Below are 26,019 nucleotides of genomic sequence, written 5' to 3' on the forward strand. Positions count from 1 at the left end.
TAGAGCTGTCTGCCGTACAAGTAGAGTTCTAAGAACATCTGAAAGGAGGAACTCCAGTGTAACTCAGTACTGTGAGTACTTCAAATAAGCGCTAGAAGGGAGACGTTCAGAAAAGGCACATATGTTGGCGGAGTGTTGGAACGGAGTACTTCATCTTGCCTGGAGGTTGACTGAGCCCCTGACCTGGAGGACACAGCATGGATGCGGGCACCTGTATGCACAACAGACTGTGAGTAAAGCTTTGGAACGACATGCCCTGGTGTCCTCTGCTTATTCCTTCAACCACCCAATCAGCACTGCTACATCTCTGTGCTTAACACTGCACCACTACGCTCTCCTGACTAGCTCTCCATCCACACTGCCCTGGGACTACAGCCCTGCCTGTGGAGGGCTACACCATCATTGCTGCACCACACCATCTGTCCCAGAGGATCTGTCTGCAGCGTCGGCTTAACATCTTCATTGCCGAACACCACAGGTGGCGTCACGAATCATTCACTTATAAACTTTAATCATCTGCCACACTATTCCTTTTGCATGGACGCCCGGGGTCACGGACCGGGTCACCGCTGCCGTGACACTTCCCATTGAAATCAACGGGCCCAGCTCCGAGTACCCCACGGCCCTGGCAATCGGGGCGCTCCACATGCTTTCCACCAGTCTTTCACACTGCTTTTATGTGACCTTATGCCACTCCTGGTACAAAAATGTAAGCAATTCTTCTTTGTTTGATGGCTTGTGAATCTCCATCTTCCACTTTATTACATTCCAGAGGTTTTCAATGGGGTTCAGGTCTAGAGATTGGGCTGGCCATGACAGGGATTTGATGTGATGGTCCTTCATCCACACATTGATTGACCTAGCTGTGTGGCATGGCGCATTGTCCTGCTGGAAAAAAACAGTCCTCAGAGTAGGGGAACATTGCCAGAGCAGAAGGAATCATCTGTTTTTCCAGGACAACCTTGTATGCAGCTTGATTCATACGTGCTTTGCAAAGAATAACCCGCCCAATTCCAGCCTTGCTGAATCATCCCCAGATCATCACTGATCCGCCACCAAATTTCACAGTGGGTGCAAGACACTGTGGCTTGTACGCCTCTCCAGGTCTTCGGCTAACCATTAGACGACCAGATGTTGGGCAAAGCTGAAAATTAGACTCATCAGAGAAGATTACCTTACTCCAGTCCTCTATGGTCCAATCCTTATGGTCTTTGGAAAACTTCAGCCTGGCTCTGCTTTGCTTCTCAATCATGAAAGGCTTTTTTCTAGCTTTACATGACTTGAGCCCTGCCTCTAGGAGCCTGTTACGAACTGTTCTTCCCATGCACTTCACCCCAGCTGCCATTTGCCATTCCTTTTGTAGGTCACTTGATGTCCTCCTGTGGTTGCTGAGTGACATTCGAATAAGATGACGGTCATGCCAGTCAGTGGAGAGCTGTTTTCGCCCTCTGCCAGTCTGTAGCTTGTTGTCCCCAATGTATGCTGCTTGACCTTGTTGTAATGGACTGCTGTCTTAGAAATTTTAAGGATGGAGGCAACATGATCCTTACTGTATTCCTCTGCTAGTAAAGCCAGAATTGAGCCCTTCTTTTCCTCACTCAAGACTTTTCTTTTCAACTCCTTTGGCATGGTTAAAAGTTGTTTTTTCATTCCTAAAAGGGAAAAAAAAACACCTGGTTCCCGCGCTGCTATACTTCAACCCTCAAATGGAGGAAATCCAGTCGATTCTAGGAGTAGGTTCCAATATCAATTCTTGCACATCCGACCTGAGGAAGAGGTCATGGAATGGACCTCGAAACGCGTTGTCTTTGTATGTACCATGAAATAAAGCATTGATATTGGAACCTACTCCTAGAATCGACTGGATTTCCTCCATTTGAGGGTTGAAGTATAGCAGCGCGGGAACCAGGTGGTTTTTTTTTCCTTTTTGGGATCTCCTCTTTGATTAATGGAAGCAGATGCTGTCTTTCTACACCCTCCTGCTGCAGCTTCATTATATGGGATTGAGCATATTTAGTAGTTGTGGCGTTACACAACCTCTGAAGGTGAGAACCCTGAACAATTCAATTTTTACTTATTATATCTGGTAAAGCCCTATGGGCGCGCATTTGTGGTTTCTTTTATCTTTATTTTTTCATTCCTATTACTTGTGGGATATTACTAGCACTCGTTTTGCCATCCATCTTGTCCTATTGCAGGAGGATTGTGAACACCACAGCAGGGTTTTTATACTTTCCTTCATTAAATAAGATTTGGTTCAGGTGATCTCCTAATCAGAAGCACATTAAGGGTACGTGCACACGCTGCGGAATCTGCTGCGGATTCATCCGCGCTGATTTTGCAAAATCCGCAGATAAATCCGCAGGTCAAAAGACCTGTGGTTTATCTGCTGATTATCCTGCGGTTTCACCATCTCTACAACGGAGGAGATAGGAAACCGCTGCGGAATCCGCAGAAAGAATTGACATGTCAATTCTTTCTGCGGTTTAGAAACCGAAGATAATCCGCGCAGAAAATTCCGCAGCGTCTGCACAGCGGTTTCCATTTCCCATAGGGAATAATGGTACTATACACCAAATCCGCAGCGGATCCGCAGCAGAATCCGCAGCGTGTGCACACACCCTAAGTAGAATGAGGTGTACTCTGGTTGGAATTCAACTGACACTGGAATGGAATGGCTGTCAGACATGTAGAGAAGCTGATTTTTATAAAACTGTGCAGTGGTCTCTTAATTATTGCCAGAGCTGTAGGTGATCAACTTAAATAAATACACCCCATACCAGCACAACGTGATGTGTACATATTAACTTCATTGCTGCTCCGCTGGAGTTTTGATTCCGATTTATATATATAATTACATTCAGTACTGTGGCACAATTATATCCACATGAAACCTCTTCATACAGAGTTTGTATAGGATAAGACTTGAATCCTTTGGGATATCTTCTTTTTTGCTTTTCCCTATTCTTCGATGTATTCCCCTTTTTTACTCTATATTCAACTGAAGGTGACAACTACAGCTTACTTGATTCATGCCTTTCTGATTCAGTATTCTATTTTTTTATTTTTTAACTATAGTCACTTCATAGTATGTCTAAAATAAGCACTCTATCCTACTAATGTGTTTGATTACAAAACCCTAGACTAGAATGATTTTTGCTATCGACATCTGCTGGACTAAGTAGTATCTATAGAGCAGAGTGTTATACATTCACTGATGTAGGAGGATTTTTATTTTCTTGTAACACAATTGTGAGATGATTTACAGAAGCATGTGTTTTTCATTTCTTTTTTTATTTTCTATATTGTGTTTCTATTTTTCATGTCACACAGAGTTTCAGAAAGACCCGTACTGCAAGGTCAAATGTCACATGTGTCAATGTATCACACAGGATAGAATTAGATACACAGCTCAGCAGACTGTATCACACAAGATAGGATTAGATACACAGCCCAGTATCACATAGGATAGGATTAGATACACAGCTCAGCAGTCAGTATCACACAGGAGAGGATTAGACACATGGCTCAGCAGTCAGTATCACACAGGAGAGGATTAGACACATGGCTCAGCAGTCAGTATCACACAGGAGAGGATTAGATACACAGCACAGAAGTCAGTATCACACAGGATAGGATTAGATACACGGCTCAGCAGACAGTATCACACAGGATAGGATTAGATACACAGCCCAGTATCACATAGAATAGGATTAGATACACAGCTCAGCAGTCAGTATCACACAAGGGAGAGGATTAGACACATGGCTCAGCAGTCAGTATCACACAGGAGAGGATTAGACACACGGCTCAGCAGTCAGTATCACACAGGATAGGATTAGATACACGGCTCAGCAGACTGTATCACACAGGATAGGATTAGATACTGTACACAGCTCAGCAGTCAGTATCACACAGAATAGGATTAGATACACAGCTCAGCAGACAGTATCACACAGGATAGGATTAGATACACAGCTCAGCAGTCAGTATCACACAGGATAGGATTAGATACACGGCTCAGCAGTCATTATCATGGAGGATAGGATTAGATACACGGCTCAGCAGACTGTATCACACAGGATAGGATTCAGGGTCGGACTGGGGTGTCTAGGGCCCACCAAGGGAATTAATTTTAGGGGCCCACCTACAGTAATGTACAACTCAACATTTAGGCTTTGAGACCGCAGAATTACACCATGGGTTCTTTTGCCGTATATCCCACGCCAAATCTGCATCATTTCAGCATCCTAATTCTACTAAAAGCTGCACCGTTGTTCATATGCTGCAGATCTTTCCGCACTACGATTCATTTAATCCTTTAGGGCCGCAGGCCTTTTTTCACCTTAATGCCCAGGCCATTTTTTGCAAATCTGACCTGTGTTACTTTGAAGTTAAAAAGTGACCCCATTTTGGAATCTACACCCCCAAGGATTGACGTAGGGGGTATAGTGATCACTTTGTCCCAACAAGCGTTCCATGGTAGATGCTACACAGCCCAGCCAATCGAAGCGTTCGTACCTGCAGGGGGGGCTAAAATTCACCCGGACCAGCCAGGCAGCGTTGCTGCCTGCCAGGTCTTAGCGGTGAAAGCCTCCCGGTACCCGTGCGATTAGCTGCGGGGACCGACGGAACCCCGCGCCGTACATGTACGGCGCTGGTCCTCTAAGGGTTAAATTCTCAGAATGGAAATCGCATCGCCAAGGCTCAGCATCGCAGTTCTGCCACGGATTGGGCTGTTAAATCCACATCTTTAAAATTTGACATGGATCTGTCAGGTGAAAAAGCCATGTGAATGAGGTCTCATGAACCTGTGCATTTTTAGCTCACTCTACATTGTGCAAACAGGAACAATATTCTGCATTTAACTATATCAAGGTTAGTTAACCCTTAGGCAATTGAATGTTTATTTTTACTGGTAACTATCTTTTACGGTAGCAGGGTAGAAATAAAATTCATGGTGGCCATATTTGGGATCTGCCCCAGGCAGAGGGGGGCACACTACACAGCCCAAGCAGAGGGGGGCACACTACAAGGCCCTGGCAGAGGGGGTCCCACTACATGGCCTGGTGGAGGGGGGGCCACTACATATGGCCCGGTGGAGGGGGCCCACTACACAGACCAGGCAGAGAGCGGCCCACTACACAGACCAGGCAGAGAGCGGCGCCGGCCCACCACACAGACCAGGCAGAGGGGGGCCCATCACACAGACCAGGCAGAGAGCGGCCCACCACACAGACCAGGCAGAGAGGGGGGCCCACCACACAGACCAGGCAGAGGGGGGCACATTACAAGGCCCAGCGCTAGATGCCATTCCTGTACATTGGTGGCAGTGGCACTGCACTTTTACTTACATTAATGCAGAAGCAGCAGCAGGCAGCAGCGCTGGATAGCAGTCACAGGCAGCCGAGGTGGTTCTGCAGAGGTAGCGACGCGTTGTCCCTGGCTGCACACACACAGAGACAACGCAGTCACGTGAGGGACACCAGGGGTGGAGTCAGCACTGCTTTCCTGCCCTGTGTGCTGTGTGGCTGAGTCGAATGGCGGAGGCGGGTGCCGCACTGTACGGGCGTGCCAGGGGCTGGGCAGACGTGATCGGGGCGGCGCCGGCGCCACGGTACTGCTCTGACTGCAGCTTCTACTTGGATGATCTGATTCACAGGTACGAGCGGCCGGGCCGCGAGCGGGCTTGTTCAGTGACATTCATGGTCGGGTGGGGGCGGGGCCCACTGAGGGATCCAACGGTACCTCGGTGGGCCAGTCCGAGCCTGATAGGATTAGACACATGGCTTAGCAGTCAGTATCACACAGGATAGGATTAGATACACGGCTCAGCAGTCATCACGGAGGATAGGATTAGATACATGGCTCAGCAGACTGTATCACACAGGATAGGATTAGATACACGGCTCAGCAGTCAGTATCACACAGGATAGGATTAGATACACGGCTCAGCAGACGGTAACACACAGGATAGGATTAGACACATGGCTTAGCAGACTGTAACACACAGGATAGGATTAGATACACGGCTCAGCAGTCATTATCACAGAGGATAGGATTAGATACATGGCTCAGCAGACAGTATCACACAGGATAAGATTAGATACACAGCTCAGCAGACAGTAACACACAGGATAGGATTAGACACATGGCTCAGCAGTCAGTATCACACAAGATAGGATTAGATACACGGCTCAGCAGACAGTATCACACAGGAAAAGGATTAGAATAACAGCTCAGCAGACAGTATCACACAGGATAGGATTAGATACATAGCTCAGCAGTCAGTAACACAGGATAGGATTAGATACATGGCTCAGCAGACTGTACCACATAGCATAGGATTAGATACACAGCTTAGGAGACAGTATCCCACAGGATAGGGTTGGATCCACAGCTCAACAAACAGTATCACACATGACAAGATTAGATACACAGCTCAACAGACAGTATCACAGAGGACAGAATTAGATGCACAGCTCAGCAACAGGATGTGCCAAAGGAGAGGACATTTTCATTCCAAGAATTCCACTCATTCCATCTGATTTGCCTTTTGATTTTAAACGCCTCCAGTTTCCACTTCGACTGGCATTTGCAATGTCCATTAAATGAAAAAACACAAAAGAGAATGAAGCAAAAAGCAAAACATTGATCATTTCACACAAAACTCCAAAAATGGGCCAGACAAAAGTATTGGCACCCTCAGCCTAATACTTGGTTGCACAACCTTTAGCCAAAATAACTGCGACCAACCGCTTCTGGTAACCATCAATGAGTTTCTTACAATGCTCTGCTGGAATTTTAGACCATTCTTCTTTGGCAAACTGCTCCAGGTCCCTGATATTAGAAGGGTGCCTTCTCCAAACTGCCATTTTTAGATCTCTCCACAGGTGTTCTATGGGATTCAGGTCTGGACTCATTGCTGGCCACCTTAGAAGTCTCCAGTGCTTTCTCTCAAACCATTTTCTAGTGCTTTTTGAAGTGTGTTTTGGGTCATTGTCCTGCTGGAAGACCCATGACCTCTGAGGGAGACCCAGCTTTCTCACACTGGGCCCTACATTATGCTGCAAAATTTGTTGGTAGTCTTCAGACTTCATAATGCCATGCACACGGTCAAGCAGTCCAGTGCCAGAGGCAGCAAAGCAACTCCAAAACATCAACGCCTCCGCCATGTTTGACTGTAGGGGCCGTGTTTTTTTCTTTGAATGCCTCTTTTTTTCACCTGTAAACTCTATGTTGATGCCTTTGCCCAAAAAGCTCTACTTTTGTCTCATCTGACCAGAGAACATTCTTCCAAAACGTTTTAGGCTTTTTCAGGTAAGTTTTGGCAAACTCCAGCCTGGCTTTTTTATGTCTTGGGGTAAGAAGTGGGGTCTTCCTGGGTCTCCTACCATACAGTCCCTTTTCATTCAGACACCAACGGGTAGTACGGGTTGACACTGTTGTACCCTCGGACTGCAGGGCAGCTTGAACTTGTTTGGATGTTAGTCGAGGTTCTTTATCCAACATCCGCACAATCTTGCGTTGAAATCTCTTGTCAAGTTTTCTTTTCCGTCCACATCTAGGGAGGTTAGCCACAGTGCCATGGGCTTTAAACTTCTTGATAACACTGCGCACGGTAGACACAGGAACATTCAGGTCTTTGGAGATGGACTTGTAGCCTTGAGATTGCTCGAGCTTCCTCACAATTTGGTTTCTCAAGTCCTCAGACAGTTCTTTGGTTTTCTTTCTTTTCTCCATGCTCAATGTGGTACACACAAGGACACAGGACAGAGGTTGAGTCAACTTTAATCCATGTCAACTGGCTGCAAATGTGATTTAGTTATTGCCAACACCTGTTAGGTGCCACAGGTAAGTTACAGGTGCTGTTAATTACACAAATTAGAGAAGCATCACATAATTTTTCGAACAGTGCCAATACTTTTGTCCAACCTCTTTTTTATGTTTGGTGTGGAATTATATCTTATTTGGCTTTAGGACAATTCTTTTTGTGCTTTTTCATTTAAGACAAATTAAATGAAGATAATAATACCAAAGAATTTGTGTTTGCAATCATTTTCAGGAAGAAACTGAGTATTATCTGACAAAATTGCAGGGGTGTCAATACTTTTGGCCACAACTGTATATTGCACATAAAAACATTTCTCATCATATATTCAACACTACAAATTTACAGCACAAATTATCTAAACGATTCCCTAAGTATTGATAGTATTTTATTTTCAACTCATACAAGAGCCTTTTGATAAACAACATTTTTGTTTTTTCCTTTCGGTGCAAAGATGAACAGATTTTTGACAGTTCCAACTCTTGAACAGGCCACGTAAAGTTGACCATGAGAATAGCCTGGAGATTGCAAATCGATCCCTACTACTTTCAAGGACTGTCCCTGAGCCTTGTTAAGACAAATTAAATGAAGATAATAATACCAAAGAATTTGTGTTTGCAATCATTTTCAGGAAGAAACTGAGTATTATCTGACAAAATTGCAGGGGTGTCAATACTTTTGGCCACAACTGTAGTCATTATAATTTGTTATAACTAACCATAGTTAGTTACTATGCCTGGGCAATGCTGGGATCTTCAGCTAGTGAGGAAAAAAATGAACTTTTTTGAATTTACCAAATGGCTGCAATGAAATAAAGAGTGAAAAAAATAAAGGGGTGTGAATTCTTTTCGTACACACTGTTCTATATCCATGTCCATAGAAGCAAACATGGCAACCACAGAAAAAACATGATCAGCTCATTATTGGGGGACCTTACAATACAATAAAAAAAAAAAAAAGATTGTCCAGAGTGGGCAAAACAATTATTAAATAATTACATAATTTAAAAAAAAAAGTTTCTCTGTAAAATAAAACAGTTTTAACAACTTCACAGTGCAGAGAAAATAACATTTTCAGAGCAGTTAATATCTTTTAAAGCAAAACTGATAGGAAAATGATCTTTTAGAAGACAGGTTAACAGAAGCCTAATGCTTACAGGCACCATACTCATATAAGTCTGAGTCTCACTGCTACATTAGTACGGCAGGTGGCCGTACCCATGGCACTAAACCAGGAAAACTTCAATATCCTGACTACCAGGCTCTGATTGCAAAACTCCATTCCCAACATACTTTAGCAGCACTAGGCTGGCAGGGTACAAGAACAAACTGCAGGGGCTGATTAAGAGAATGTCAGGCTCAGTAATATCAATCCCATGAACATTCATACATCTGCTCCTTTCCTATTCTTTGCACTTATGCTCTATCTTATTTTGATTTTCGGAGATCTCGGCTCAGCATACTTCTTATAGAGAACACCTGTTGGTTTGACAATCGTCACATTTTAAAGACGTACGAATAAAGGTCAGGCTCATATATGAACCAGATTTACAGGCATTAAAATGTGGTTCTAGCTGCAGGTTTTACATGACTTGAGATCCTAGGAAACTCTATTTGAAAACCTGGGAACACGTTTTTATAAAGGCAATGAAGACCAGGAACAGACATTTATTTAGAGAATATATGCCAAGGTAGATTTTTTTGCACTGTTTTTACATGTCAGGCATAGGATATACAGTTCTTTAGAAGGATCTCTTTGGGGTACCACTGAACTTGTATAAATGTCTCATGACAGATTCAATGCAACTGCTACACTAAGTCCTGTGACAGCAAACATACAATTTCTAATGTTGTGATTCCTTTCAAGTATCTAAGGTTTTTTTTCTATTAAAGTAGGTTCACAGAAACAAAATGTGTCACTATGTAGGGATGTGGACTGTCTTACCTTGTTCCTACCACTGAAGACAACAATCGCTCCAAATGAAGACAGCAATCACACCCCTGAAGACAACAATCGCTCTATGTGTACAGTGATATGTGGTTTTGCATGTAATATGAATAGTGACGTGAGTATTGTATAATGTGTTATGGTAATGTACAGCATGTAGGTAATGTTAAGGCCCCTTTACATTCAGCGATGCACTAGCGATCCCAACCACGATACGACCCGGTCAGGATCACTGGTGCATCGCTAAATGGTCGCTAGTGAGCTGCCACACAGGCAGATCTCACAGCGATGCAGCAGCGATCTAGCGGTCGTTACTTACCTTTCAGACGCGGCGATCCTGACGTCCTCCCGTTCGCGTCCATGCGTCGCTCGTCGGCGCCAGCAGGAAGCCCAGTAGGAAGCGCCCAACGAGAAATGGAGCTGCGCGATCAGCGATGGACAGCGGGGGAGCCCGGTCGGAGGTAAGTATCACACTTAGCGATATCGCTGCTGCGTCACCAAATCGGTGATGCTTTAGCGATATCGCTATGTGTAAAACCCCCTTTAGGTGTTGATTTATAATGTGATTAGTGCATTAGTGCAGGGTAAGCACAGGAATAGATTAGGGATAAGATAAGTGCTTTTTATATAGTAAAATAGTTTGAGTCAATAGGATAGGACATAGGTAATAATAGAACAAGCCCAAGTGGGTGGGAACTAGTGTTAATAAAAGGTGGACACTTCATGATAGTAAGGAAGTGTTAGGAACGGCGGAACGCACTAAATAAAAATAATAATAAAGTGCGTTCGCCGCTTGGGGTCCACCGTGCAGTAGGTGATATAACCGCTGCTAAGTGGTGGCAGGAGCAATATGGCAGTAATGCGCACAGGGTTAAACGTCACCCAGGTGCGCAGAGCAATCTCTGTTAAGTCACAGAGATGCCAAAAAAAAACAAATACACAGACTGAGCCTGTTGAGGTCACAGTACTCAGTGTAAATACACACACGGTATCAGGTCACAGGACTAGCTCAAGGCGGCGGCACTACGTCTGTCTAGACCTACCGGGTGTGAGTAGTCACAGCTGCGGACACTAAGGAGAGCTGCTACTGCAGCGCGGCAAAGACACTGCGGCTAAACGACAAAGCTACGACGCAAGCGCAATGTCGGACGCTAGCAGCTGTGGATGTTGCAGCAAAGGAGCGCTGGCGCTGATTCTAACTCAGTCCCTAACCACATACGTAATATCAGAGGGAAGGGGTTTTATAATGAGTCGTTCACCAGAATCATACATCCGTCCTCATACACACAGCAGCAAGTAAATCTATTCTAGCGCATGGCGGAACAGCCATGCGCGCCTTTTATAGCAGCCGGGACCTTTCGCACACTTCCAGATCTCTGAGATGGACCAATGAGATCTGGAGCGGGACCTGAGCACATGACTCCCGATCTCCAATGGGAGATCATCCCATGAGCATGCTCAGTAGGAGCACAGAAGGACTTAGCCTCAGGAGAGATTTACTGCAAGGCAATCTCCTCTGCAATCTCCTCTGCAGTAGATAAACAGCAGGAGACTACAGAATGTGAGGGTCTGGATCCCTGCAGAGTAAACGCAGAAATCCAACTCCTAACAGGAAGATATAAAAATGCAGTGACAAGTCCAAATTCATTTCCAGTGGGCTACTTGGGTCAGCATTTGTCTACCATTCGAGATAGTGGTACGCCATACTGGAATCCCAAGTGTACTCTCCTGTCACTCCTGAGGTCCAAGGTCTGATAAAGCGACTTCCGGGCACATAGTGTCCTTTAGTGTACAAGGGAAAATGGACAGGGGCCCGCAAAGATGGAAGGTAATGGATCCCGGGTGCACTGCTGAACGGGAAGGGTGATCCCTGGGGCTAACGTGCAGGTGGGCGAAGAGATGCTCAAGGAGGCATGAATGGTAGGGCTAAAGATGTGATGTGCTCAGAAAGTGAGGAATATGAAGTACTGTACTCTATCCCACGTGTTACCACTTGATGAACTTGGACTGACTAGTAAATGTTTGCTTGATGCAATGAATTTGGTGTCCCCCGAGTTGTGTGCGGTGGCTTCTGAGGATAGAGGCCTGGAGACAGCATAGGCCTACGGCTTGCAAGTGCGTGTGATGCACCCAACACCTGACAGCACACTGGGATTGGGACACTGCTTGTCTGTAAAGTGCCAGAGTGCAACCGGACGGCAGCTCAGTCACGACTACCGCTCTCGCGCACTTTACAACTGCATTCAAGGTGACACTAAGGCGAGCATGTAATGAAATATAAGGAAATATTAATGAAAGCTCTATAGTAATTTCTGTTATGAATCAAATCTTTATTCTTGGATTTCGTAAATCTTTTTTACATTTTTTAGTTTCCGCTGCAATTGTTTGGGAAAGACAAGAATAGGGTGAAGTGGACCCTTTGTGGTGAAGGACCATTAAGTAATAGCCAACTTTACCCTCTCTACAATTTTACAAAATTTGATACATGACGTTAAGTTCTTTAGCCTTTCTTGTTGTTTTTTTAAAAAAAGTTTAGTTTACACATGTTTTGAATAAAAAATGCTAACATAAAAATCAGTGAACAAAGTGATCTGTTAGGCCATCTGATGGTTGACTTCTCATATACTGAAGCCATGTGACCAGGTCATCAGCAGATTCTACGTGTCCACCAGTAGTCACAGCTCTAAGTGTGCCAACACCCGAATCGCGGTGACTATATTTATGTCCACGACATATGGTTATGTGTTTTTAACCATAATTTAATACACAAATTAATTTTTTTAACATCATGTTCTGGAATTTTAACTTTTATTTACCATTACTCGCTGATCCAGATACTTCAGTGTACTGATACTAGGATCAGTATTCTAGACCCTGTAAAAGACAAGCTGCTTGACTGGTGAGCTGTATTTCCTCTCTTTTTCTTAAGTTATCCATCTGGTGGTTGGATATGCATCCTTCTCATATAAATTCTCAATTTTATGCCTGTTTTTTTTATTTTTCTTCCAATATACAAAATAATTTTTTGAACACAGTTGGGAATGAAAATTTCTTGGCTGAGTGTTTTTTTTATTGTAAGAATAGAAACCCTCCAGGAAGACAACCAAATATCAAATGGCCACATAAAATGATCAGACCCATAACTGGTTATCTCTGCAAATGATCTTCTGCGTCTGATCTTGAGAACTTGCAACTGCACGTTTGAAATAATCGGCAGAAAATCAATTTCTAGTTGCTGGATTCAAAGCATTCAGGAAAATACACCCTTAATGAGCAACTCAACCATAAAATCTACAGTGAGTTCGTGTATATATAGATCATATTTAGTTCTTACTTAATTTTTTTTATCGTACATATTTTAATGCGAAATTTATAGAATCTAAACTGACCTAACAATAAGTAAATTATTTCAATCAGTAGCTGTGAAGAAATGGGTGATAATTAGGTTAAGTATTAAAGAAACGGAAAGTCATAAAGCCTGTTTACTATGAATCATCAACTATTCAATGAAAACCTGCATGTTTTTTTACAAATTTAATTTATTACATATAGAATGGAGATTTGTCAAAGTCCACGACTACTTTATTTTACTGAAAATAGTGAGCAATGAACAACGAGGCAATTTAATGAGATTCTGTAGATCTGTCTCCAGCCTGTCCATCATGTACTGCTTATATAAAACACCCTGACACTAATCCTCAGTTCTCTCCAATCTTCACCTCTGTTGCATATTATATTCATCCATGGTATATTGCATTACTAGTATAACCTTTGCAAAAATGATGAACTTGGCTACACTTCTGGCAATAAAATAGTGCTAAATTTGATTATTTTCTATTGGGTTTTTCTAAGGGGGAATTACTTATTTGCTAAGATAAAGCAAAATAGATCTTTTATTGCTTTCTGAGCGCTCTCCTATACTGGTTGATATTTATAGTCATACTTAATTTATTTTCAATGACCATTAATAAAAGAAAATACCCTCCAGCAATAAAATAGTTCTAAAGGCTATGCCTTATCATATTAGCAACCCTCAGCTAGAGAGCAATGATAACTTATAAGAGGGCACTGTACAAAAGGCTGTCACTCAGTATGTGTATAAATAAATATATATATATATATATATGTATACACACACATACATATATTTTATATATATATGTATATATATATATATATATATATATATATATATATATATATATATATATATATTATATATATATTTATTTATACGGCTCTGGCAAAAATTAAGAGACCACTACAAAATTTTCATTTTGTCTGATTTTTCTCTTTATAGGTATATTTTTGAGTAAAATGTAAATTGCTCTTTTATTCTATAAACTACTGACAACATGTCTTCGAATTTCCAAGCACTACATTTTGTATTTATTTTCAGAAAATGAGAAATGGTCAAAAGAACAAAAAAATGCAGTGCTTGCAGACCTCAAATAATGCTAAGAAAGCAAGTTCATAATCACTGGGAAACAACAATACTAATGTTTTAACTCAGCAAGAAAAAAGAAAATGGAGTGCTATACATAAGAATGTATTAAATTTGTCATTTTTTATTACAAAAAACAACATTTGCATAAATACAATTAAAAAACTAACATAGTGATGCTTTACATGTGACCCTAGATATTATACTATAGATCAAGGGCAAATGTCAGGCGGGTATTGTAAGGAAAAGCACAAGAACATAAATAATAACTATATCCAATGTCATATAAGTATTCAGTATAAACAATTATGACCATTAGTTAATATCATTGCAATGGCATTATGCATATATAGGGACCTGCCCTTAATTCACAGCCAAAATAACCACTTAAAAAAACAAATTGAGACTGGTGATTTTAATGCTTACCAGTATGGTGCCTGAATGCCCTGGAGCCACATGTCACCCCTGACGCGCGTTTCGCGTTTGCTTTTTCGAAATTGCAAAAATGTCTACATTTCTTTTTTTTTCAGTCAAGATGGGGTGCAGATTGTACATTAATGACAAAAAAAGATCTTTTTTTGAATTTACCAATTGGATGCAATGAAACAAAGGGTGAAAAATTTAAAGGGGTATATATATATATATATATATATATATATATATACACACACACATACACAGTACATACACTCACACACACTCACACACACAAAAAAAAAGACAAAAGCAGCACCAGCTTAGTAGGTTGGGTGCTTAGATATATAGATAGATAGGTAGATAGATAGATAGATAGATATGGGCTAGATAGATAGATAGATACAGTAGATAGATATGGGATAGATAGATAGATATGGGATAGATAGATAGATAGAGAGAGAGATATAGATAGATAGATAGATAGATAGGTAGATAATGGATTCAAATCAATGACTGCATATAAGTAAAGCAGGGTAAAATGACAGTACTTAATATGGATCTTTAATGTATTGGCATACCTGTATTTTTTCAGCTTCTTTTGTTTCATTTTTCTCCCATGAGACGAAAATGTCTCTGCATAATCAGATGTGACACAAATTTTATAGTTTCAAGCTTAAATATACTATGACATATTCTTTTAGGAAAGATAAAAAGGCAAAATTCTAAAGAATATTATATGCTGGGGGGGCATAATAAGCAATCTTAAAGAGTAACTGTCGTTTTAATTTTAATTTCATAAATGAATAGTACACATGAAAATAAGCAATTCTGTAATATATCTTATCTAATAATCTATGCAGATGGGAGGAGGGAGGAGCTAGAGAAAGAGCTCCTCCCTCTTGAGTCCTCCCCTCTCCATAGAATTCTATCAGTAGCAGCTCCCATCTCTGATCTCAGTAATAGGGAAGCCTGTCTTCACTGAATACAGATTTTACATCAGATTTGAGAATTTTGATAATGAGTGACCAATTTTGGCAGAGAAAGAAGCAGATTTCTCTGATAAGATAAATTACAAAGTTGCGTATTTTCATGTGTACTATTGATCTATGAAATAACAATTAAAACAACAGTTATGCTTTAAAGAAACACTCCCATGGCTATATTTTTTTACTAAATGTGTATATGTACATGTAATGTAGTGTGACTGTATTAATGTACTCATTAGGGATGAGCTATAGCGACTATCGAGTAGCTGCATCGGGAACCCGGATACCTGGAGCACTCCCGATAATCAGCTGTTCAGCGCCACAGCTGCATGTGTCAAAATACAGGCTCTTCATGCATGTGTTGTGACTGTCACACAGCCATAACACATGCAGCTGCAGTGCCAAACAGCTGATTATCGGGAGCGCTCCAGGTATCCAAGTTCCTGATGCAGCTATTGGGGAAGTGTGGTGCCCCCAGGAGTATGGCCGCCACAGTGACTTTGCCTTCCTCCCGGGAGGGTGATGTCATGCTTGGAAGCAGTGAAGGGTCTCTCTCGCAGTTAACCTATACATGTAAAACAGTTCCAGTCCAGGCTAGCAGGGGGAACTCTGAACCGGATTTGAAGGGAGGAGTGCTCTCTGAGGGCCAAGAGGAAGGAATGGTCAGTTAGTGTGAGGAGGTCCACGTGTGCAGACATGTGGAGAGAAGCTGGAGGTTGAACTGAGGAAGGAGAGCTCCCTCACAGTGAGAGCGCATGAACTGGAGCCTGGTCTCCATGGTTGTACAGATACTAACGGTCCTGCAACAGAAACCAGAGGAGTAGGAGGCTGTAAATGCCCTACTCCCATCTAAGACTTGAGGCACAACAGCAGCTTGGATAGAGAGCCAGGACTCAGGAGAAAGGAACCCCCGTGATAGGCTACAGCTGTCTGCCGTGCAAGTAAGGTTCTTGAGAGCAACTGACAGGAGGAACTTCAGTGTAACTCAGTTTTTGGAGTACTTCATTCAAACAAGCGCTAGGAAGGAGACTGCACAGCCCATCTGCTGAGAGAGAACCCCTGAATTGCTTCCAGGCTAGCCTGCTCTGTTACCATCTGTAATCAGGACCCTGGACTGCAGTTATCAAGTAAAGGTACAGAAATTGCACCCCGCTGTGTCTTGTCAGGTCCAGCTTTTGAGGCAGAAGTGTTCCAGGAATTCTATAACTTGTACGGTTGCAAGAAGATCAGGACAACAACGTACCATCCACAGACCAATGGCATGTGTGAAAAGATGAACCAGGTAGTGATTGACCTACTGTAGACCTTGTCTTTAGAGGAGAGGAATCTGTGGCCAGAAAAGTTGCCAGATCTGGTAGACCTCTACAACCACATTCCTGTGAATTCCACCAACTGCACTCCAGCCTACCTAATGACAGCGAGGCCTGGTAAGCTGCATATTGATTTGGATATGGGAGTCCTGACACCTGAAGTAACATCACCAGATGCTGACTGGAATACAGAGAGGCAGCAACAGTACAGAAGAGTACAAGAATGCATGGAGAAGAGTTTAGCTCAGGCAAGACAAAAGCAAGAAAGGCACTACAATCAGCATGCACCTGCAGTTCCCTTGTCACCAGGAGAACAAGTCCTCAAGAGGAAAAGAAGACTGCATAAGCTGGATGATCAATGGGAAGCTGAACCTTATACCATTCTGCCCTCAAACTTTGACAATACCAAGGTGTGCCTTATTAGTAAAGATGGAGGAGAAACATCAACAGCAGTATCAAGAGATCATTTGAAATTATGCCCTGATCAGCTAAAAGAAAGAATGGAAGAACAAGATAACATCCAACCCATAGAAGAAGAAAAGGTCAGCATCATACTTGGCAAATTCCCTGCAAATTGGACTAAAGTAAATGATGCAATAGTGGTGCCAGTGTTGACATTTCCTCAATTGGTAGCACAGGAAGAAGTGACTCAAGAAAATCCTGAAGATCAGGAAAATCAGGCAGCAGATGCCAAACCAGCAGTGGAGCCAGAGAACCCTCGCCCTGCCAGTGGTGAACCTGTTGTGCCTCTGGTGAGTGTTAGCGTGGGTGGTCTGGAACCGGAACTCAAGGAGTGGACCCTCTGGACCATGGCACCGAGGGACCCCGGGCGAGCTGCCAGGTGGGACCGACCCCTATACAGGGACCGTTAGGAGCAGGCCCAGGGGTTTGAGTACCACGGTAGCCGGTACCGAGAGGGGCAGCTCAGGATGGACCAGAGTAGGACTGTGGGCCTGAAGTATAGAATGACAGAGCAGGATGGAAAAGGAACACTGGAGGCAGGACTGGAGTAGGATGGAACAGGAACACCGGAGGTAAGACCGGAGTAGGACGGCAGGACTGGAGCAGGATGGAACAGGAACATTGGAGACAGGACTGCGGCAGAGAGCAAGGAACCCGGGTAGCAGGACTGAGAGGCTGCTGCGGAGAGTAGGCGAGAATGGAACTGCAGGAGCCGAGAGCACATGTGCTAGGCCAGTGTGCTAGGAAACACAACAAATCAGGCACCTCCCTCAGGGGGAAGCGGCCTGATATGCTCCTGTCTGGTCTGCCATTGGTTAGGGAGGTGCTTCCGGGTCAGGGCATAGCCGGAGCACAAGAAGCCGGAGGGAGGCATGGCCGCGGCCTATGGCGCATGCGCATAGCATGCTGGGATGGCATCGGCCGCGAGCCCATCACAGGTGACTGCCGCGACCGTCGGAAGGAGAGAGGCTGCGGCGAGGGAGCGGAGGCTGGCAGCAGTGTGGGAGCGGAGGCCAGGTGAGTATGACGGAGCAGTGTAACAGTACCCTCCCAAGCCGCCCTCCCCGGAGATTAGCAAGAAATCCCGAGGCTCCAGGATCTCTCCTCAGGACCAAAGCCCTTCCAATCAACAAGAAAGAAAGTCCTACCTCTAACTCTCTTCATAGCGAGAATGTCCTGCACTTCAAAAACATCATCGGCACCCACCGGCTGAGGACCAGGATCAGGCAAGGAATGGAAGCGATTCAGCACCACAGGCTTCAGGAGAGAGACGTGGAAGGTGTTCGGAACCTGGAGCGAAGCAGGCAACCTCAATTTGTAGGCGACTTCGTTGATACGTCCAAGAATTTCAAAAGGACCGATGTAGCGTGGTCCTAATTTGTAGGAGGGCAGTTTCAATCGCATGAATTTGGCGGAGAGCCAGACCTTGTCCCAAACATGATACGGGGGAGGATCCAATCTCCTTTTGTTGGTATAATTCTTCATCCGATCATCGGACTTCTTGAGTGACGTGTTGGTCTCGGCCCAAATCTTGGAAAATTCAGAGGACAAGGCGTTGGCCACAGGTGCCTCAGAGGCAGGGGTTATCGGAAGAGGAACACCAGGATGTCTGCCAAAAACAATGAAAAACGGAGACTTGGCCGAGGACTCACCAGCATGGTTGTTATAAGCGAACTCTGCCCAGGGGAGTAAGTCGACCCAATTGTTCTGGTGGGCGTTGGAGAAATGTTGTAGGTACCCCGTAAGCGTCTGGTTGGTACGCTCTACCTGTCCATTGGACTGTGGATGGTAGGCCGAGGAGAAGTTGAGGGAAACATTCATGAGCTTACAAAGTGATCGCCAGAACTTGGAGGTAAATTGAACCCCTCGGTCGGAGACAATGCGTTGAGGTAGTCCGTGAAGTGTGAAGATTTGATGAATGAAAACTTTGGCCAGCTCCGGCGCCGAGGGAAGACCGGGCAAAGGGATGAAGTGGGCCATCTTGGAAAAACGATCCACCACCACCAAGATAACTGTGCAACCCGAAGAGCGGGGTAGGTCAGTGATGAAATCCATGGCGATGTTCTCCCAAGGAACCGCAGGGACGGGCAACGGAAGCAACAAGCCGGACGGAGGTCTTCATGGCACTTTGTTTTTAGCACAGGATGGACAAGAAGCTACAAAGTCGAGTACATCTTGGCGAAGCATGGGCCACCAGTAGTGACGCGTGATAAGGTCAAGGGTCTTCTTAGTTCCAGCATGGCCGGCCAGTTTGGAGGAGTGCCCCCATAGAAGGACCTTTCGCTTGAGATTCTCAGGCACAAGCGTCTTGCCTGGAGGAGGGGTGAGCCAGTTCACTGGAGCCACTGTAATGATCCTAGTGGGATCAATGATATGCGAAGGTTCCTCTGTGGTTTCTTGTGGCTGGGAGACCCTGGACAGGGCGTCGGCTTTGGTATTCTTGTTGCCAGGACAGAAACTGAGTTCGAAGTCAAATCGGGCAAAAAATAAGGACCATCTGGCCTGGCGAGGGTTCAGTCTCTGGGCAGACTGGAGATGGACCACAAGAATCTGGCCTGAGAAGATGACAAAGGGATGGACAGCTCCCTCCAGGAGGTGGCGCCATTCTTCCAAGGCCAACTTGATGGCCAGAAGTTTCCGGTCGCCTATCGAGTAGTTACACTCGGATGGAGAAAAGACCTTCGAGAAGAAGCCACAAGGGTGCAGGCGACCGGAGGCGGTTCTCTGGGACAGTACTGCCCTGGCACCCGTCGAGGAAGCGTCCACCTCGAAAACAAAAGGTCGATTGCTCTCAGGGCGATGCAGGACTGGAGCCATGGAGAAAGCCCGTTTTAGGGTCAGAAAGGCCTCTTCTGTCTCAGGAGACCAATCTTTGGGAGTAGACCCTTTACGGGTGAGCTCAGAAATGGGTCTTGTGATCGCGGAGAAGTGGGAGACAAATTGCTGGTAATAATTGGCGAATCCGAGGAATCGTTGTATCGCCTTTACTCCGATGGGGCGAGGCCATTTGAGGATGGCAGACAACTTCTCGGGATCCATCCTTAGACCAGTGTCGGAGATATGTATCCCAGAAATGGCAGAGAGGTCTGTTCTAAGAGACATTTCTCGATCTTCGCATACAGGCGGTTCTCCCGAAGACGCTGAAGCACCAGGCGGACACTCTTTCTGTGGGACGAGAGGTCCGGCGAAAAGACGAGGATGTCGTCTAAGTACACGACCACACAGGAGTACAAGAGATCCCGGAAGATCTCATTGACGAACTCTTGAAACACCGCAGGAGCATTGCAGAGGCCAAAGGGCATGAACAGGTACTCGTAATGGCCGTCTCGAGTGTTGAAAGCGGTCTTCCACTCGTCACCTGCACGGATACGGACCAGATTATAGGCTCCCCTGAGGTCCAGCTTGGAGAAGACCCGAGCCCCTCTGAGACGGTCAAACAGCTCCGGAATGAGTGGAAGAGGGTTCCTGTTCTTGATAGTAATTTCATTCAAGCCCCTATAGTCAATGTACGGCCGTAGTGTTCCGTCCTTCTTTTTGACGAAGAAGAACCCGGCTCCTGCGGGCAAAGCGGATTTCCGAATAAAGCCTTTGGTGAGGTTCTCTCGGAAGTACTCAGACATGGTGGTGGTCTCTGCGGGAAACAGAGGGTAAACTCTGCCCCTTGGAGGGGTTGAACCGGGAAGAAGTTCAATTGGGCAGCCAAACGGCCGGTGTGGAGGAAGGACCTCCGCTTCCTTCTTATCAAACACATCGGCATAGGAGCTGTAGACTGGAGGAAGACCTGGAAGGTCTGGAGGCGACCGAGGAGCGGCCACCAGGCGGACAGGAGCCAGACAGCGAGCTTGGCATGGGTGACCCCAGCGAAGTATCTCCCCAGAAGACCAGTCGAGAACAGGCTGATGAGTCCTTAACCATGGGAGACCGAGTAGAATGGCGTGGGAGAGCTTAGGTAAAACGTAAAAGGCTATCTTCTCTCGATGTAAGGCTCTGACTTGCAACTCCACTTCTTCAGTGACCAAGGTGATGGTCACCTGTAGCGGTTTGCCACCCATAGTGGCAATCTGAATAGGGTTAGACAGAGTGACTACAGGAATTTGGTATCTGTCCACCTCTTCAGGTCGAAAGTTACCTGCCGAGCCCGAATCCACGTAGGCCACCTCGGACCCACGTCTCTCTCCCGAAACCAAAAGCACAGAAATCGTAACGGGTTGAGAGGGATCATCATCACCTAGGGAGGCCTCTCTTACCTGACCCAGGTGGAGTCGTTTCCCTGTCTCTTAGAACAGGTGCGGATATAGTGTGATGAATCACCGCAATAGAGGCACAGACCCTGTGCCCGTCTCTCTGACGCAACTCGGCCAACCTAAGGCGATCTATCTGCATGGATTCGACCGAAGAGGGAGGAGAGGACCCGGCCGAACGGGAGCTGGCGGATAGTGTGAAAAGGGGAACTGGCCTGGTGGACCTCCTGTCTCTCGCTGACTCCCGAGCACGCTCAAAGAAGCGTAGGTCAATGCAGGTAGCCAGCGAGATAAGGTCCTCTAAGGTGGATGGGGTATCTCGACCTGTGAGATCATCTTTTATTCTGCCTGAAAGACCGCGCCAGAATGCCCCTACCAAGGCCGAGTTATTCCAGCCGAGCTCGGAGGAGATAGTGTGAAAGCGAATAGCGTACTGTCCGACCATGAGAGGGCCCTGATGTAAGTTAAAGAGTGATCCAGTGAAAGAGGCTAACCGACCCGGCTCATCGAAGACCCTACGAAACGTATCCAGGAAAACCGGGAGACTCGAGACTATTGGATCGTCACGTTCCCAGAGCGGATTCAACCAAGATAGGGCCTCTCCCTCCAGATAGGACATGATGAAGGCCACCTTGGCCCGGTCCAAGGGATATTGCTGCGACAACCATTCAAAGTGAAGGCTACACTGATTTAAGAACCCCCTACAGAGCTTGGGATCCCCGGTGAAGCGAGGCGGTTTGGCGAGGCGGGGTGTCAGGATAGCTGTAGACACGGGAGGAGGAGTCGGGGCTGCAGTAGCAGCCTGGAGGACCGACAAGCGGCTGTCAAAGGAGGCCATGTAAGACAAAATGTGGGCTTGCGTATCTTGTTGCTGACCCAGCTCTTGTTGGAGACTGGCCAGCTGGGAGGCATTTCCAGGATCGGCTACCTGCAACTCCGACAAACGGGTTTCCATAGACTTCATGACCGACATAATGCGTCCCTGATTCTCCCGCAGGAAGAGCAGCTCTTTCTGGGTAGCAGCCTCAGTACCGGCGGAGTCCATGGCCTGATTGTACTGTTAGTGTGGGTGGTCTGGAACCGGAACTCCAGGAGTGGACCCTCTGGACCGTGGCACCGAGGGACCCCGGGCGAGCTGCCAGGTGGGACCGACCACTATACAGGGACCGTTTGGAGCAGGCCCAGGGGTTCGAGTACCACGGTAGCCGGTACCGAGAGGGGCGGCTCAGGATGGACCGGAGTAGGACTGTGGGCCTGAAGTATAGAATGACAGAGCAGGAACCAGGAGGCAGGATTGGAGCGAGACAGTAGACTGGAACGAGGAGGGATGACAGGAGTAGGAATACAGGAGAAAGGATGGGAGGAGGAGGGAAGGACAGAAGCTGGAAGGAACTGGAACACCGGAGGCAGGACTGGAGTAGGATGGAAGGACTGGAGCAGGATGGAACAGGAACACTGGAGGCAGGACTGGAGTAGGATGGAACAGGAACACCGGAGGCAGGACTGGAGTAGGACGGCAGGACTGGAGCAGGATGGAGCAGGAACACTGGAGACAGGACTGCGGCAGAGAGCAAGGAACCTGGGTAGCAGGACTGAGAGGCTGCTGCGGAGAGCAGGCGAGAACGGAACTGCAGGAGCCGAGAGCACACGATGCAGCGAGGCCAGTGTGCTAGGAAACACAACAATCAGGCACCTCCCTCAGGGGGAAGCGGCCTGATATGCTCCTGTCTGGTCTGCCATTGGTTAGGGAGGTGCTTCCGGGTTAGGGCATAGCCAGAGCACAAGAAGCAGGAGGAAGGCGCGGCCACGGCCTATGGCGCATGCGCATAGCATGCAGGGATGGCATCGGCAAGCGAGCCCGTCACAGGTGAGCGCCGCGACCGTCGGAAGGAGAGAGGCTGCAACGAGGGAGTGGAGGCCGGCAGCAGCGTGGGAGCGGAGGCCAGGTGAGTATGACGGAGCAGTGTAACAGTGAGTCTAAGAGTTCCTAGACAATCTAGTATCCATGTGTTCCATGAACCACCAGTAGTTTGTCCAGTACATTACACACTACACCAGCATTACGCAGGTCTACCCGTACTACACAAGGTATACCACCCATCAGATATTGTTTATAGTAAAGTTAATGTAAATGTTGAAATGGTATGTATATATGTACCTGTTTTCAAGTTTTGTGCCTACAGGTAACCTGTAAGAGTTTCCTTTGAATTTGTCAGTTTTGTTTTATAGACATTGTACCACAGGACTTGTGTGGTCACCAATCTGTGTATAGTTCACCATTTGCCAGGAATGGACCATGGACATTGATGATTGGACTTGTCATCATAGGACTATTTTTGAGCTCTTGGTTTTTGTACATTTTTCCCTTTTTTTTACAAATCTTGTACAATTAAAAGTGTTCGCATTGTCTAACTGTTTATATGTTTTTCATGTTTTGATCAGCCCAGGAGTGCTGACTTGCACTAGGGGGGATGTGGCGCCCCCAGGAATATGGGAAGCAGTGAAAGGTCTCTCTCGCAGTTAACCTATATATGCAACACAGTTCCACTCCAGGCCAGCAGGGGGAACTCTGAACCGGATTTGAAGGGAGGAGTGCTCTCTGAGGGCCAATAGGAAGGAGTGGTCAGTTAGTGTGAGGAGGTCCACGTGTGCAGACGTGTGGAGAGAAGCTGGAGGTTGAGCTGAGGAAGGAGAGCTCCCTCACAGTGAGAGCGCATGAACTGGAGCCTGGTCTCCATGGTTGTACGGATACTAACAGTCCTGCAACAGAAACCAGAGGAGTAGGAGGCTGTAAATGCCCTACTCTCATCTAAGACTCGGAGGCACAACAGCACAGAGTGAGCCAAGAGAGGAATACGGCTACAGCTGTCTGCCATACGAGGAGTGCTAGTAGAAGAGAATTAGGAGGAACTTCAGTGTAACTCAGTACTAGGAGTACTTCATTCAAATAAGCGCTAGGAAGGAGACTGCACAGCCCTTCTGCAGAGAGAGAATCCTGAGCTGCTTCCAGGCTAGCCTGCTCCGGTACCATCTGTAATCAGGACCCTGGACTGCATTTATCAAGTAAAGGTACAGAAACTGCACCCCGCTTTATCTTTGTCTGCTTCCTACCCTTGCGGCACTGCAACATCCCCGTGCCAACCACATCTACACTGCCCTGGGATTACAGCTTCACCTGTGGGGAGCTTTTACATCTTTGCTGCACCATACTATCAGTCCCACTGGATCTGCACGCAGCGTCGGCTTAACATCTCACTTGCCGAACACCACAGGTGGCGTCACAAACTATTCCATTAACTATAATCCACCGTTTCCATTCCCCCATTACTTGGGTGCCCAGGGCCACGGACCGGGTCACTGCTGCTGTGACACATCCCGTTGACACCGGCCCGGTACCGAGTACCCCACAGCCCTGGGAAGGTGACCCAGAAGCGCTATAGCTATTCTGATAGGGAGTTATCCAAAGCTATTCGCTCATCCTTAGTACTCACCTATCGCTGCTATCTCCAGTGTCCAGTGTCGTTCTTCTCTCCTGAGTGAAGTCACCACTCTGTAAACTCTCTAGGTTACACTGCATTCTGCTCTTTTACAATTTAAGTCTATGGAGCATCAGAGCGAGGTTTCATAGGTTTACATTGCAATATACTGTAGACTTGCATCTAATGCTTAAAGCATGGATTGAGCCAGCTAGTCATGATAGAGGTGAAGTCTCTGAGAACAGGAGCAGACAATGGAGAGAGCAGGATTATTCCCAAATTCACAATGTGGTGTAAAAATGTATCCATATTTATTAATTTGTGCAAATCTAACTTAGGGCCCCGCCACACATAGCGACACACCAGGACCTTGTCCGGATCTCAGGTGAGTCGCTAAATGATCGCTGGTGAGCTGCCAAACAGGCAGCTTCACCAGCGATCAGTGACAGCGACACGCGGGTAACAAGCAACGCACGTCACTTAGTTACCCACTGTGTACCTTAGTTACCAGCGCGCTGGTGCAGGGAGCTGGTAAACAAGGTACACATCGGGTTTCTAAGCGGCGCGTGGCACTTAGAAACCCGATGTGTACCTTGGTTACCAGCTCCCTGCACCAGCGCGCTAGTAACTAAGGTACACATTGGGTTTCTAAGCACTGCGCGCCGCCTAGAAACCCGATGTGTACCTTAGTTACCAGCGCCGGCTCGCTGATCGCTGGTCTCCCGCCTGCCACACGCAGCGATCAAGAGACCAGCGATCAAAAAAATGTCCTGGCCATTCCAGGACGATCAGCGATACCCGGCAGGGGGACCGGTCGCTGGTAAGTGTCACAAACACAGCGATCTCGCTGGCGAGATCGCTTTTGCGTCACAAAACTTGTGACTCAGCAGTGATCTCGCTAGCGA

At 46.1% G+C, this 26,019-nt stretch overlaps 1 protein-coding gene across 4 annotated transcripts in view; it reads right to left on the reverse strand.

Moving 5' to 3' along the window:
- The window catches only part of KLHL32 (kelch like family member 32), a 454,252-nt gene that overhangs the window by 108,456 nt on the left and 319,777 nt on the right, over nucleotides 1-26,019 (reverse strand). The gene's annotated exons all lie outside the window — the stretch shown is intronic.

This window comes from Dendrobates tinctorius, unplaced genomic scaffold, assembly GCF_039654945.1.
Source record: "Dendrobates tinctorius isolate UK_male_01 unplaced genomic scaffold, ASM3965494v1 ptg000111l, whole genome shotgun sequence".
Taxonomy (NCBI): domain Eukaryota; kingdom Metazoa; phylum Chordata; class Amphibia; order Anura; family Dendrobatidae; genus Dendrobates; species Dendrobates tinctorius.